The following is a 16,212-nucleotide window of genomic DNA, read 5'->3' as shown; positions in this document are numbered from 1 at the left end:
GAGCTAAGATTTGAATCCAGATCTTCCTGGTTTCGAGGTCAGATCTCTATTCACTATGCTATGCTTTCTTGCTAATATTCTGACTCAAAAGGAAAATTGGAAGCTCTTTTGTGAACTGTTTTGACTTCCGGATTGACTAGACTGTAAGGTTCTGGAGGGCAGGTATTGTATCTTCTATCTCTCAGAGCTACTAGAAGCATTGAGCATATAATATGGGGCTCAGTGAATAATTACTGACTCATAGGCTCTTTCACGTGGAAGAAGCTATATATATTGTCTAGTTCCTACCCTTTTATTCACTGACGAGAAATCTGAGACCTGGACAGATGGTTAGTAGAACAGCCTGATTTCAAACTCCTAACTGTTAGTCCTATCCATGGTCCCATAGTCTATTGATTCCAGACCTAGAAGATTTTTTTGTTAAAAGACAAAATTGCTTTAAATGTTGAGGAAGAGATTAAATCAAGATGAATTCATAGAATTTCCAGGCAATTCCCTGCAGGTTCAGTCTCAGAACAGGGAAAATCTTGTAGGATTTCTTTCTTAACCATCATCACCATCATATAACATTATGAAGCCCTGGAGTTCTAATTTTATTAGGCTGGTAGATGGGGTAGACAGTCTCCTGTGATCTTCTGAAAGATAAAGTCTATGAATGCAAAGAACAAACAAGTGACTCATTTTAATGGATTCCTTTTCAGAGGAGGATAACCTGTAATTTCTCTTAGGCGTGTTTGATTGTCCCATAGTGGTGTGAATCACAGACTTGCCCAAGCCTCTAAACTCTAGGCTGCTTGACAATTCTCAGATTGTCTTTGGACATCAGAAGGAGTACACCAGGGCCATCGACACGAACTTTGAAGAATGGAGAGAATGGATCACAGTCTTCCAAAGTGACATACTGGGGACAGAGCTGATTCAGACCCCCATAATGGTGGAACAGGACGGTTGGGGGAATGTGATAGGGAATTCAGGGCTGACCATCTTGCTGGGTGATCTGCTGGCCTGTTGACTCTTCTGGATATTGTGAGTACTTGGCTTTTTGGCCATTTTTTTTCCTTTTGAGAATATGGGTCTCTCTTGAAACTGGTGAAGAATTAGTGAAATGCTTGGGAAGTTCCCCTGGAACACCCAGTTGTGCATGCACCCTCCCTACCATTACTTTAAGGTCAGGGTAGTACATTTTCCAAGGCTTTTTTAAACTTATTTTCACTTCAAAAAGCTTTTTTTCCCAATCTCCAACTGCTAGCTTTATGGAGTAAAAATTCAAAACACCTTGGCAAGGAGTTAGGCTCTCTGTCATGCTCTTTTTTACTTGACAAATTGGATTTGCCAGTGACCAAACAGTCTCTCTCCTTTTGGTCTGGAAGGTGAGACTAAGATCTTTTCTAGCTTAGAGTCATTTAATCATAGCATCATGGGACCATAAGATTATAGATTTAGAGCTGGAAGAAACCTCAAAAGAGGGAAGAAAGGAAGCAAGCATTTATTAAATGCCTACTATCTACCAAATGCTTTTACAAACATTATCTCATTTGATCCTCATAACAACCCTAGAAAGTAGGTGCTCTTATCATCCCTATTTTACAGTTGAGAAAACTGAGACAGAAAGAGGTTAAATGATTTGCCCAGGGTCACACAGCCAGTAAGGCCATTTAGTACAACTTCCTCTTTTTACATATAAGGAAATTGAGGTCAGGGAGTGTAAGTGACTTGTCCAAAGTCACCTGGGTAGTGTGAAAGGTGGGATCTGAACCTAAGTCATCTGATTCCAAAGTCAGCACTAAATGCACTCTAGGGTTACTCTGAAAGTTGCCATGGGGCTGATAGACTTGCTGTCGCCTTGATTAAAAAACAGAAACTCTCTTCTTCCTTCCTTCATTTTTCTCTACATTGCCCTGTCCCAGTCACTACTGTATCTTTTTCAATGGAATCTCTCATTGTTTTGGGTGGCAAATAGCTCAGCATCTTTGGAGCCTATCCTCCTTGCTCAGGTTCTGAGGCCAGACCTCTGAGTACTCCCAAAGATGGTTCTACCATGCCTCCTGTTTCATTGGCCTAAGCAAAAGGATCATGGAGCAGCTAGGTGGTAGGCACAGCAGATAGAATACTGGGTGTGAAGTCAGGAAGGCTCATCTGCCTGAGTTGAAATCTAGCCTCAGACACTTACTAGATGAATGACTCTGGGTAAGTCACTTTACCCTGTTTGCCTCGGTTTCCTCATCTGTAAAATGAGCTGGAAAAGGAAATGGCAAACCTCTCCAGGACCTTTGCCAAGAAAACCCCCAATGGGGTCACAAAGAGTGAGATATGACTGAAAATCCACTGAACAACAGCAACAAAAAAAGGGATTGAAATTGTGTCTCCAGCACTTACTAGCTCTGTGACCTTTGGAGAATCACTTAACTTCCTTGGGCCTTAGTTTCCTCATCTCTTAGAATGGGGAGTTTGAATTAAACGGCATTTAAGATCCTTTCCAGGTCTAAATCTGTGATCCCATGATCTTCTTTGAGAATTGCTTTCAGTGCCTATGGCTTCCCATAGCAGCAAGTCTTTGTCCTTTGAGGGTGGACTTGGTTTTGAGAAACAGTCATTTGAACCCAAGTCATGTGAGTAAGGCAGTGTAGTGAAGTGGAAAGAGTCCTGGATTTGGAGTCAGAGGACTTGTGTCTGAATCCCTGCTCCGTGGTTTAGAACCCTTGTTACCTTGGACAAGTCATTTAATTTCTCTGGGTCTGTTTTTTCCTCTGGAAAATGAAAAGGTTGGACTAAGTGACCTCTATTGTCTCGTGAACAATCTTGGACTGCTAGTTAATTGAAAAGCAAGGAGTGAAATAGAAAATAATGAGATTAATTTTTTGTATGGCTCACAAAATGACGCTGAAGGTAATTCCTAAGGAGAAAGTCCAGTAAAGTTTTGAACAATTGGAGTGAATGAAGAAACTCCAAAGATTGGAATGAGACCACACCCATTTGGATGTGTAAATTCTGCCACGTTAAAAAAAAATCTCCTTGTAATTCATTCATTTGTACTTTTGTTCTTGCTCCCTCCTTCCCTCCATCCTTTCCTTTCCTTTCCTATCCTTTCCTTCCTTCCTTCCTTCCTTCCTTCCTTCCTTCCTTCCTTCCTTCCTTCCTTCCTTCCTTCCTTCCTTCCTTCCTTCCTTCCTTCCTTCCTTCCTTCCTTCCTTCCTTCTTTCCTTCCTTCCTCCCTTCCTTTCTATTTTTCTTTCTTTCATTCTTTCCTTCCTTCCCTCCCTCCCTCCCTTTTTTCCTTCTAGCATTTTTTGTGGTTAGTTTATAATTACATCTAAAATAGTTAGGTTGAAGGAAGACACAAACAGGCTTGTATGTGTACTCACATATATACAAATGGGCAACCAAAAAGTACCTTTCTTAACCTCCAGGTAACCTTTATGCAAATGCCAGCAGACACTAGGGTTGACCAAAGAGGCTGAAATGAATTAATACCTAAAAGCTTAGCATATACTATAAAGGTGGTGGCCATAAACTCCATCATGGGAGGATACAGAGGACAATTGAAGTACAATTCTGTAAAAGTGTTCGCTTGGTTTGTTATGGTGAAAAAAAACAAACAAACAAAACCTTCCGGATCTCCCTCCCTTAAGGGTATTTTATGTTGAGACCCAAAAAAGAGACAGCAATTATTACATTTTAAGATGCATTATCATCTTGTTTACTGTATTATAGCTCCTACTATCACTTTCATTTATTTTGGGGGAAGCCTCCCTGAGGGCCAAGCCTAGTTCAGCATGCTCAGACAGGATGACTGAACTGGCTTCAGAATGAGTCACACAGTACAGTTTCATTGGGCTGGAGACTTAAACAGAAGCAAGCGAGTTATCTCCTTGGATCATAGCTCCACTGATCCCACTCTAGATTCCAGATAACCCACAGAAAGTAAACTAAGGGTATAGGAAAAAGCAGGCAAGTCCACACAGAAGAAAGGAAGAAAAAAAAAACTCACAGAAGGGGAGATGCTTAGATATTGTACCTTTGTCTAAGAAAACAATTTTTTTGGGAGTTTGGTACTCTGAATCATTCAATCTTTCCACTTAAGAATTATAAAAGTGGAAGAAAAATGGAGTGGGTGATCATTAATTAATTTTGGGGGAGGGAGTGTGATAGCATCTGAACCTGTGAGCTCATTATCTTCCACTGTGGAAACTTCCTCCATAGATGCACACTTACAACTCATCAGTACCTTACGATTTTAGAGAGTTGCCTAAGAGTACACAGAGGTTGTGACCTACTTAAAAAAAAAAAAACTAAACAAAACTGGCTCAACCCACCTCACTTAGGCTGGAAAGTTACAGAGCTACTCAGAGGCCTGAACCCACTATTATTGGCCTGGGCGATTTGACCTGTTCCATTTTCATGATTTTCACCCTTCCTTAGGCAACCTGCTTTTCCACCCTCCACTTCCCATCCCTCCCTTCCAGTTCCTGGAGGCTCATAACACTGGTGCTAAACTCAGTGTAGACACCAGAATTCATTGAAGCTTAGAATTTCAGAACTGAAGAAATCCACCAGCCTCAGCATCCCCTCGTCTCTTCCCCCCACCAAGTGTAATTACAGGTGTAAGCCACCACACACATCTTAAGTGACTTACCCATGGATGCACAGCTTATATGTGTCGAAGGCAAGGCTTGAACCCAGGCCTACTTGACTCCAATATACCACTCAGCTTCTCAGGTGATTATTAGCAGTTTGTAATCCTACCTAGGGTGAACCTAGACCTGTGATGTCAAACTCAAATGGTAAGGGATTCCTGCTGGCTGCATATTGGCTTAGAAAATCACAGATTAACATCACTTATGTTGCATTGTATTTTAAAATTTATTTTGATCAATATTCCCCCATTGTATTTTAATCTGATTCAGTCCAGCACTAGGGATTTTTGCTGGCCACAAGTTTAACACTTGTGATGTAGATAACCAAGAAGTTATGGAACAATCTATTAGCCTGCCAGAAATGCTCACTAGACTTTTCCACATTGACTAGGGTCACTATAATGGTGTTCTTCATTATAAGACTATTAGAAGCTGGTGTAGCCCTGTAGCTGGCAGCTGAGCGTAGGGAGGTATGCCCATCACCTTCTTGTAGCTTTCTCTTCTACTAGGCCAGCCCCAATTTCTCTCAGGCCCTAAGCCTGAGGGACTGGGTAATTTCTTGCTCCTGTTCCATTGGCATCATTATAATCACTGCTAGAAGATAGGACTGGAGTGATATTGGATATAATAGAAAATAGGAACAGGAGGCAATATTGTACTACAGTGGAAAATACTCTTCCTCGGAAGTCAAGGGACCGGGTTTCAAATTCTACCTCTGACAATACCAGTGTAAATGAGTCAAGTCACTTAATTTCCTTGTGCCTCAGTTTTCTCACCTGTAAAAAGAAAGCTCTATGGTCCCAATCTTGTAGGGGGAGAGTCAAACTCAGAGCCTTCCTTTCTTCCTCTGCTTGATCGGTCTCTGCTTGCCTATGATGACTTTATCCCTATGGATCAATCTAATGTTCTTTTCCCTCTCTGTGGCAAGCGAATTGTTGGTTATTTTAAAGGAGAGTGTCTTGCATTTAGTCTAGCTGTCCATAATTACCATGTCCAAACTAGCAATCAGAAAATAAGAGGGGGCAGTGCTCATTTGTGTGTGTGTGTGTGTGTGTATGTGTATCCATGTTTAGGGGAGATAGTTAAGAGAAAGGAGGCTGGTACTTGGCACACTTCCCAATTCCTTTGCAGAAAAAGTTGTTGGTTCAGTTCCAGCCCTTGGAGAAGCTGCCATTCCAGATGACTGGGCGCTTATGCCCTTGAAGGAGATTGTACAGCAGGCTACTGGTAATGAGGTGTGTCAGTTCCCATCCATCTTGGCTTCCATTGTGCCAAAGCCAGTCAGCCAGTTAATTTTTTGTGTCATCACCAGAGGCAAGGTTGTGAAGCTTTCTTGGTGGCCCTCCACCCACTTTAAGTACCCTTCTTCTTCCTTTCAGTATATTTTCCACTCCCACCAAGTGCTCAGTCCCTTTTTCTCCCTTTTCCTAGCTTCCCTGACCTTGCTCTTTGCTCCAAACTGTTCCTGACTTTTTCTTCCCCTACCAAACTTTTCCTTTCTCACATTCCTTCAGAACCCCCTTGTGTTTGCTAATTTCTGATAAACCAATTCAATGCTAAAGCAAAAAGAAAAAAAAAGCAAAAAAGCTCAGTTCAAGCATCACCTCTACATGAAGCTTTCCTGATTCCTCAGGGTTCTAGTGCTACCATCCTCACTTTACATTTTGTTTAATTCCATATTTTATTATTTAATGTTTTTTAGTTTTCAGCATTGATTTCCACAAGATTTTGAGTTACAAATTTTCTCCCCATTTCTACTCTCCCCCCACTCTAAGATGGCATATATTCTGATTGCCCCGTTCCCCAGTCAGCCCTCCCTTCTGTCACCACACTCCCCCCATCCCCTTTTCCCTTACTTTCTTGTAGGGCAAGATAGATTTCTATGCCCCATTGCCTATATATCTTATTTCCCAGTTGCATGCAAAAACAACTTTTTTTGAGCATCTGCTTTTAAAACTTTGAGTTCCAAATTCTTTCCCTTCTTCCCTTCCCATCCACCCTCCCTAAGAAGGCAAGCAATTCCACATAGGCCACACATGTATCATTATGTAAAACACTTCCATAACAGTCATGTTGTGAAAGACTAATTATATTTCCCTCCATCCTATCCTGTACCCTTTTATTCAATTTTCTCCCTTGACCCTGTCCCTTTTGAAAATTGTTTGCTTTTGATTACGTGCTCCCCCATCTTCCCTCCCTTCTATCATCCCCACTTTTTTATCACCTTCCGCCCACTTTCCTGTGGGGTAAGATATCTAATTGAGTGTGTATGTTATTGCCTCCTTAAGTCAAATACTATGAGACCAAGATTCACTCATTCCCCCTCACCTGCCCTCTCTTCCCTTCCAGCAGAACTGGTTTTCCTTGCCACTTTTATGTGAGATAATTTGACCTATTCTATCTCTCCCTTTCTCCCTCTCTCAATATATTCCTCTCCCACTCCTTAATTTTATTTTATTTTTTAGATATTATCCCTTCATATTCACCCCTCCCTGTGCCCTCTATCATAAATATATATATATATGTATATATATATATATGTATATATATGTATATATATACATATATATATATATATATATATATATATATATATATATATATTCCCTTCAACTACTCTAATGCTGAGAAAGGTCTCATGAATTACACACACATCTTTCCATGTAGGAATATAAACAAAACAGTTCAACTTTAGTAAGTCCCTTATGAATTCTCTTTCTTATTTACCTTTTCATGCTTCTCTTGATTTTTGTATTTTAAAGTCAAATTTTCTATTCAGCTCTGGTCTTTTCTTTGAGGAAGCTTGAAAGTCCTCTATTTTATTGAAAATCCATATTTTACCTTGGAGCATTATACTCAGTTTTGCTGGGTAGGTGATTCTTGGTTTTAATCCTAGCTCCTTTGACCTCCAGAATATCATATTCCAAGCCCTTAAATCCCTTAATGTAGAAGCTGCTAGATCTTGTGTTATCCTGATTGTGTTTCCACAGTACTCAAAATATTTCTGGCTGCTTGCAATATTTTCTTCTTGACCTGGGAGCTCTGGAATTTGGTGACAATATTCCTAGGAGTTTTCTTTTGCGGATCTTTTTCAAGAGGTGATTGGTGGATTCTTTCAATTTCTATTTTACCCTCTGGTTCTAGAATCTCAGGGCAGTTTTCCTTGATAATTTCTTGAAAGATGATGTCTAGGCTCTTTTTTTGATCATGGCTTTCAGGTAGTCCAATGATTTTTAAATTATCTCTCCTGGATCTATTTTCCAGATCAGTGGTTTTTCAAATGAGATATTTCACATTGTCTTCATTTTTTCATTCTTTTAGTTCTGTTTTATAATGTCTTGACTTCTCATAAAGTCACTAGCTTCCACTTGCTCCAGTCTAATTTTTAAGGTACTATTTTCTTCAGTGGTCTTTTGGACCTCCTTTTCCATTTGGCTAATTCTGCCTTTCAAGGCATTCTTCTCCTCATCGGCTTTTTGGAGCTCTTTTGCCATTTGGGTTAGTCTATTTTTTAAGGTGTTATTTTTCTTCAGTATTTTTTGGGGTCTCCTTTAGCAAGTCATTAACTTTTTCTTGATTTTCTTGCATCACTCTCACTTCTCTTCCCAATTTTTCCTCTACTTCTCTTACTTGCTTTTCCAAATCCTTTCTGAGCTCTTCCATGACCAATTCATATTTTTCTTGGAGGCTTTTGATGTAGGCTCTTTGACTTTGTTGACTTCTTCTGGCTGTATGTTTTGATCTTCTTTGTAACCAAAAAAAGATTCTAGAGTCTAAGTCTGAGTCTGCATCCTTTTTTGTTGCCTGGACATGTTCCCAGCCAACTACTTGACCTTTGAGCTTTTTGTCAGGATATGACCTCTTGTAGAGTAGAGAGTGCTTTGTCCCAAGCTTCAGGGGTTGCACTGCTGTTTTCAGAGCTACTTCTACACAGCAAGCTCTGCCACACCAGTGCTCTTCCTCCCCCAAGAACTGCCAAGCAGGACCATGACCTAGATCCAAGCAGGGCAAAGCAGGCTCTGGGCTCCCATTCTGATCTGCTGCTTAATTTCTCCCACTGGGTGGGCCTGGGGCTGGAAGCAACTGCAGCTGGAGCTCTGGAAGGAGCCCCAGCATTGCACCACCTCCACCCCTGGGGCTGGGGCCAACTGCACACTCCTCTCACTCCGTTCCAACAGTTTTCCCACTAACCTTCTCTGTTGTCTTTAACATTTGTGGGTTTAGAAGTCTGGTAACTGCCACAGCTCAATGATTCAGGGCCCTACAGCCTGTTCCACCTGGCTCTTGGTCTGGTTGGTACTGGTGTGCCCACATTGGGCTGCACTCTGCTCTTAGCACCATGGGATAGACCCTTCCCAGTGACCATTCAGGCTGTCCTGGGCTGGAGCCCTGCTTCCCTCTGCTATTTCTTGGGTTCTGCAGCTCTAGAATTTGTTCAGAGCCATTTTTTACACGTTTGGAAGGATCTGGGGTAAAGCAAGTCCCTGCTTTCCAGCCACCATCTTGGCTCTGCCCCCACTTTACATTTTTTTAATATCTATTTTGTTGTTATTTATGCACATGTTGTCTCCTCTGATAGAATATAAACTCCTTGAGGGCAGGGACTCTATCATTTTTGTCTTCGTATCTACAATGACTAGTGCAGTGCCTGAAAATATACAGCAGGTGCTTAACAAATGCTTTTTGGTTGATTTTACACATTTCCATTTTCATTGTTCTAATCTAAAGATAAAGCTGAACACCAGAGGGAAAGATATTTTTTATCAGGGAGAACCTTTTCCTCAAATTATGCCATGTCAGTGACTTTTATGTTTATTAATTCCAAAGTAAAGTTCTGATAATGCTGATTTGATATGGAGACATATCCCTAGAGCTGTAAGTAAGATGGAACCACTAAGGTTTTGCTCCAAGTCTCTAACATTGGAGCAGGTCCTTTGGCCTGTTCACCCTATACCATATTTCACTATTGCTAAGGGTCCCACTCTTCTCCCAGGGCCTCCCTTTATTCCACTTGCAACCTCCCCTCTACCTTACTTCCTTACAAGTTTTGGGGGCTTGGGAGTCATTGAGCAAGTTTTAGGAGTTGGATCCAAATTCACTGGAAGATGGACTACCCTCATCCTGTAACACTACTGCATCTGATTGGGACAGTCTGTGTTCTGTACTCTTCTACTACTTCTGCTACTCTGCCTACTACTTATGTACTCTCTTAACATCTTTTCCCTGGGTGATAACATTCTTAGGTGTGGTTCTGCTCATTCTTCAGAGTTCAGAGGGCAGTTCTCATGAAGACGTAGGTTTTACATTCTTGGAGGTATGTTGGCCATCTGCTTATATTTTATACCAATGTTCTTTTATTTGTAGAAGAATTTGGATGCCTCTCAACATTTCCCCTCTAACCTTCCTACTGGTTTGGTGCATGTTTTGTCTCCCTAATGTATACATCTTGAGTAGGCCTTTGAGTAGGTTTGTGAGTAGTAAAGTAAAAACTCCATAAACAGCCAATAGTGGGAGCAATAGTTAAATTATTTCAGCCTGATCATTCATTTATTCATTCATGAATCTATGTATTCATCCAACAAATGAATGAAACACCATAAATTAAATGTCTGCTGTTGTTCTAAACCCCATGTTTGCCCTGAAGGAGATACATAGATAATTAAGATATAATTCTTGCTTTTAAAGAATTTATAATCTAGTAGGAAGAATGTGGAAAACACATAAACTTGCATTGCTACATTATAACATATAGCAATACAAAATAACCATTATTAGATCAAGAAATCACTCATCAATAAGCATTTATGAATCACCTACTCTATACTAGACACTGTGCTGGGTACTGGGAATATGCAGAGCAAAGATTCCCCTAATTATACTGATTGTGCTATCCACAGGTGTTGGATGTGTTGTGATGTGTTGACATATACAATGTACAAAGCAGATACATGATAACCTTAGAGGGCAAGGTTTGAGCATCTGGAGAGAGGAGCATCCTGCAAAAAATAGCACTTGAACTGAGCTTTGAAGAAAAACGGGCATTGAAAAAGTTAGAAATGAGGAAGCAATACATTCCAGGCATGGAGGACAGTCAGTGCTGAGACACAGATATGTGAATTGGAAGATGTGTGAGGAATAGAAAGTAGACCTGTATAGTTGGACCACAGAGTGCAGGAAAGGGAATAATATGTAGTAAATCTAGAAAGGTAAGAAGTGCTAAATTGTGAAGAGTTTTTAACAGCTGAGCAAAGGTCTATATATTTGATCCTAGAGGAAATAGGGAGCCATTGGGTTTATTGAGTATGGAGGTGATGTAGTAAGACTTTTGCTTTAGGAAAATCACTTTGTGGACTTTTGGAGAATGGATTGGAATATAGAGAGATGAGGCAGGGAGACCAATTAGGAGGTTATTGTAATAGTCCATATTGGGGATGAGGATGGACTGAACCAGGCTGGTGGCTATATGAGTGTAAAGGAGGGGATGTATTTCAGGAAATATTGTGGAGGTACAGCTACGCGAACACCAAGATTTGGTGATGGAGAAGCATGCAGGTCGAAACAGAGGAAGGAGTTGATGGTGATACTGATGTTGTGACTGATGGGTGACTGAAAGTGTTCAGAAGCAGCAGGGCAGACTTTTTGGGGAAAGATAATGAATATTCTTTGAACATGTTGAGTTTGTAATGCTTACCTGACATCCAATAGAAAATGTTCACTAGGAAGTTGATGGTGTGAGAGGAAATAAGGCATCATGACATAGTCAAAAGAGAATTAGATTTGAAGTCAAGAGGTCTTGGGTTTGAATCCTAGTTCTTCTATTTCTAGCAGTGTGCCTTGGGAAAGTTACTCTTCTCTGGGTCTCAGTATCGTAATCTATAATACAAAGAAGGTTAAATTAGGTGATCTCTAAGGGCCTGTGCAACTCTAAATCTTATGATGAGGACCATAACATGCAACACAAGGCCTGATAAGAAAATAGGTAGGATCAAAGAAGGCTTTGTGGAGAAGGTAGCATATGAGCTGTTGTTGGCGTGGTTGATAATCCTTCATTCTCAAAGAGGACCAAGGACGTCACAAAGAGCTAGAATTTAGAGGAGGAGCAGGATTTCAAGAGGTGGAGAATAAAATCTAGATAATTAAAAAATGAATCTCTTAACTGGTGTATATGCATGGTTTTTATACCATTATATGCCAGACCCTAGAGGAAATTCTGAAGCAGACCAAAGTTTTAGGTGATTAATAATCTGCCTGTCACAGCGGAGAGAACAATGGATTTGAGGTCAGAGTTCACATCCTGACATTTCTTTTTTACCAACTTTCTGTGTGAGGTGAGCACTGAAAATCCAAAAAGCATTTGTTAAACACTTAGTATGCGCTGAGTACCATACTAAGCTCCCAGAATACACATAAAAGAAGATAGTCTCTCCTCTTAAGAAGCTTGCATTCTTAAAGGGGGAGACGGGGCAGCAGCTAGGTGTCCCAGTGAGTAGAGTACCAGCCCTGGAGTCAGGAGGACCTGAGTTCAAATCCAGCTTCAGACACTTGACACACTTACTAGCTGTGTGACTTTGGGCAAGTCACTTAACCCCAACTGCCCTGTCTTCCCCCCTCAAAAAAAAACATAAAATAAATAAAAATGAATTGGGGCAGGAAGGGGGGAAACTCAAAGAAAAAAATAAAGGGGGAGACAGTACAAAAAGGAAGCTGAAAATGTAGGGGAGGGGGAAATACCAGGGATTATAGTCTGATAAAAATGAAGGGATGGCTGGTTTATGTACCCTTCTCCAATGGAGAATCTGGGAGGAGCTCTCTAATAAGGAGGAGGGGGCCAAAGGGGTTGAGGGTTCTTCCCAGGTATGAATTCCAGGGTTGGAGTGATCTCTCAAGATGAACAGTAATTTCCTTTCTTTGAACCTCATTTTCCTCATTTGTAAAAAGAGGAGGTTTGTATTTCTTGATCTCTAAATTCTCTTCCAATTCTAAATCTACAATTTTATGATTTCATGACACTAAAAATGCTGATTATTCTTTGTTTCCAGATACCAGTCAGCTAGATAATGAACACAATATTACTTTCAAATCTTAACACCGCTATATAGATCTCAGTCAATTATATTATTGTACTGTTTGCCATTGCTGAGGTTTAGGGGTGCTGGGACCCCGAAATAGCAACATGCGGGTCCTGCCCAAATAAATTCGACCCACGCCTTCTTTCAACCAAAGAAGATCCACCATATTGGCCAGACTCTTAAGGAATCTGAACATGTGTAATGCTACTATAAGCGGGCCAGATTGAATCTGGGCACTTCCATGGAAACAAGATGGATCTTATATACAGAAAGACTGTGGTAGGGATTTTCTGTGGTGATTGGAGGAGGGGTCTAGGGAGGATCTTGATGGGAGTAGCCAGTAGTCTGGGATGACTAGAAGTCATAGGCCAGGAAGGAGATAACAGACAATGGAGAGCTAGGCTAGATTAAGGGTAACCAAGAATTGGGCATAGTGATGAAAGGCTTTTAGCCTCAGGCAAATGCCAGATCCAGTGGGGAAATTCAAGGAGAATTCAAGGTAGGGTTGCAGGGCCCATAGACAAACAGGACCCAATTCTATTAGGGTAAGGGGCAAAGGTCTCAGCTTGGGCCTTACCCTGTCACTATGAACTTGTTTTTCACTCTCCTCTCTCCTTCCATGTATTTTAAGATTACAGGCTGACAACCCTTATCTATGAGGAAATGAATCCTGGACTCTTTCCCCAAATTTCTGGGAAAATTCAGAGGAAGACCTAGTTTAACATTTCAGTGTTTTCACGGATTTCTTTCTGTTAGCTTATAAGGCTAACATGGTTAGCATGTGGCTGGGAGATAACCAAGATGCTGTATCAGGGAAGCTGGGCTCAATGAGGCTCCTTTCTCCTAAGGGCAGCTTTGTGTAGAGCCTACCCAATGTTAGCTAGGGTAGTAATAGGAGGAGGGCAGGGAAGAAGACTTTGTAGGTCAATCAGGCCCCTGGGGCTCAGCTTTGTCTTCTTTTAGGTAAAGCCTTATCCCAAGAAGTTGGGGATGAAGGGAAGAATTACTTTAGGGAAATGCTGGTCCTATCACTGATACGAAGCAAAGAAACAAAATAAAACACAAAACAAGCAACCAAACAAAAAAACCCCAGCCCCTATTATCCAGGAACTACACAGAGAAGTAAATACAAAGTAATTTGGGAGAGAAGTAAGCAATAGCTATTGAGGCAATCAGGGAAATAGAAAGTGCATAATTTGTGTCATCATTCCCTTGGGAGGATATGATGATGATGATGTTATAGCCATGGTGAAGCAGTAATTGTAGTGATGAAAAGAGTTTCTCACAGATGGTATCTCAAAGGTACCAAGAGAAATGGGAGAAGTGGTGATCGGGGGCAGGATGCTTGAATTCTATTCCAGTGCCACAACTGTCCTTGGGGAACAGGATTGAGTGTTTCTGCACCTTAACTTCTTCATCTCAGAAAGGGAGTACTTGAACTTCTGCTTGAAGCATTGGAAAAAGAGATTAGCGGGGTCATAGGCAGAATTTGCTTTGAGCTGCTTGGAGCTCATACATTAACCAAATACCAAGGAAAAATATTAGACATTTACACAGCTATTCTGCTCTGAAAATTCTCCAGGAAGCGCCAATGGGGTTCTATTCTTTGGGGGTATGCTACTCATGTGCTCTATGTTTTAAATCAGTATTCTCTAAATTGTAGAGGATTTGGTTATTCAGTCACTTCTCTCTCAACAACTTTTCATACACTTCTCTTGGTTCAGTGTACATCTTCTACTTCCCTGACTTTTCAAAAATGTTATAGAAGAAATATTTCCTCTCTGAGTTCATGTGGTGGGTAACTGCTCCCAAATATATATTTACTGTAATGCAGAAATTATGGAGGTAAAAAATTAGAGCTTATTATTATGCTCAAGGATAGGTTCAGGCCTCAGAGAAAACCTGAACAATCATTAGGATTCTAACAAGCTTTCTTATGGAAAAAGTCATGTCAGAGTAATGAAGAAAGAATTTATTTACATATTGCAGTCTTGTGCCTTGCTTTTAGGCTATAAAAGTTTGAAAGATAGATCCATAATCCCATGCTTATTTCAATGTCATAAAAGTTGAATAAACTTAAACATAATCATAGCCTCATACATCCCCTAAGGAAATAAGCCTGATTAAACTAACTGTAGGCAAACTAAGTCAGTTTACAGATTAAACTACATTTAGATGATTACAAATAGATTGATTGAAGAGGAGGATTTATATGTTGCCAGGGAGTGGGGAAAGTTGAGATTCTTCCTCTGGCTTCTTACCAAACAATGCTTAAGGCACTAAGTAAATTTTTACATCTCATGGGATAGTTTTTGGTCGGGTAAAGCTAAAATTAACCAAAGTTTGCAGAAGAAATGGCCCTGGGTCCAAATAATAAAAAAGGAAATCATAAATTCTCAGACAAAAATAACAGTAATGTCATATTCGACTTTTATCCACCTGTGCAATAGTCAGTCCTATGATCATTAAAGAAAAAAAAAAGGTTGGTAACTTGTCACAGGATGGTTTCTATCTGAATCTCATTGAACATAATCTCAGAAGAATGAAGACAACAAATAGCAATGACAGAAAGGCAGTAGGATGATGTATACAGCCATGTTAAAACCACATAGAAATGGGGCCACTTTACTGGACATAAGGATCTGTCCAATACTTATTGACTTAGCTTTAAAATGTACTATTATCTATGTTTTAGCACATTTTCATTTATTTTGTTAAATATTTCCCAATTACATTTGTATCAGTAAGGCAAGATTCATGACCTTGAGGATGACCATGAACATGCCTGTTGGTTCAGAATCACAAAGTATGAAAAACTCTTTAGGTAGAAGGCAGAGGATGTCTAACATTTATTTAGGCACCAGAGGATGAAATCCCAGAACCAGTAATTCCAATTTGATATAGCAGTTAATTACTGCTATTCCAAAACTAGTAAGCCCACCTCAATGTAGCAACAAGGAAATTATAACACAGTATTATAGCAAGGAACCAAATCATCCTGTAACCTTCCCCCCTGCTGGGGCCTTCTTGTAAACAATCACTCATGAAACCTAACTCTTGGCTCAGCACTCTCTTGTGCAGATCTGTCAATGCTGGCTCTCTTGATGTCTGCTCTTCAGTGCCCTCTAGATGTCTGCTGCCTCAATGTCTTCTTCTCAGTCCTGCTGCTCTCAGTTCTGCTGCTCTTAGTTCTGTCCCTCTTCAATTCTGGTTCTCTTGCACTCTGGGCTCTCCTTATATACAGTCCTAGACAGTATCTGATTGGCTAGAACTCAGGTCTCTGATTGGCTGAATTTATGATTGACTATACTCAGTGCATATACCATTGGCTCTGGTCTTAGCACCTCCCCTTAGGGCCCTGAGGGCTTCAAGCCCAAATAGGCTTAGTACCTGTAAGTAGAGGCTTTAGGCCTACTTACAAACAAAGATATAATCAAGCTTTCCCACCTAGCCCCACCTGAGGCCTATTGAATGGGTGGAGAAGATCTTTGATCGCATTAATACTACAA

Source organism: Trichosurus vulpecula, chromosome 7 (assembly GCF_011100635.1).
Source record: "Trichosurus vulpecula isolate mTriVul1 chromosome 7, mTriVul1.pri, whole genome shotgun sequence".
NCBI classification, from domain to species: Eukaryota; Metazoa; Chordata; class Mammalia; order Diprotodontia; family Phalangeridae; genus Trichosurus; species Trichosurus vulpecula.
This window is presented reverse-complemented; position numbering follows the sequence as displayed.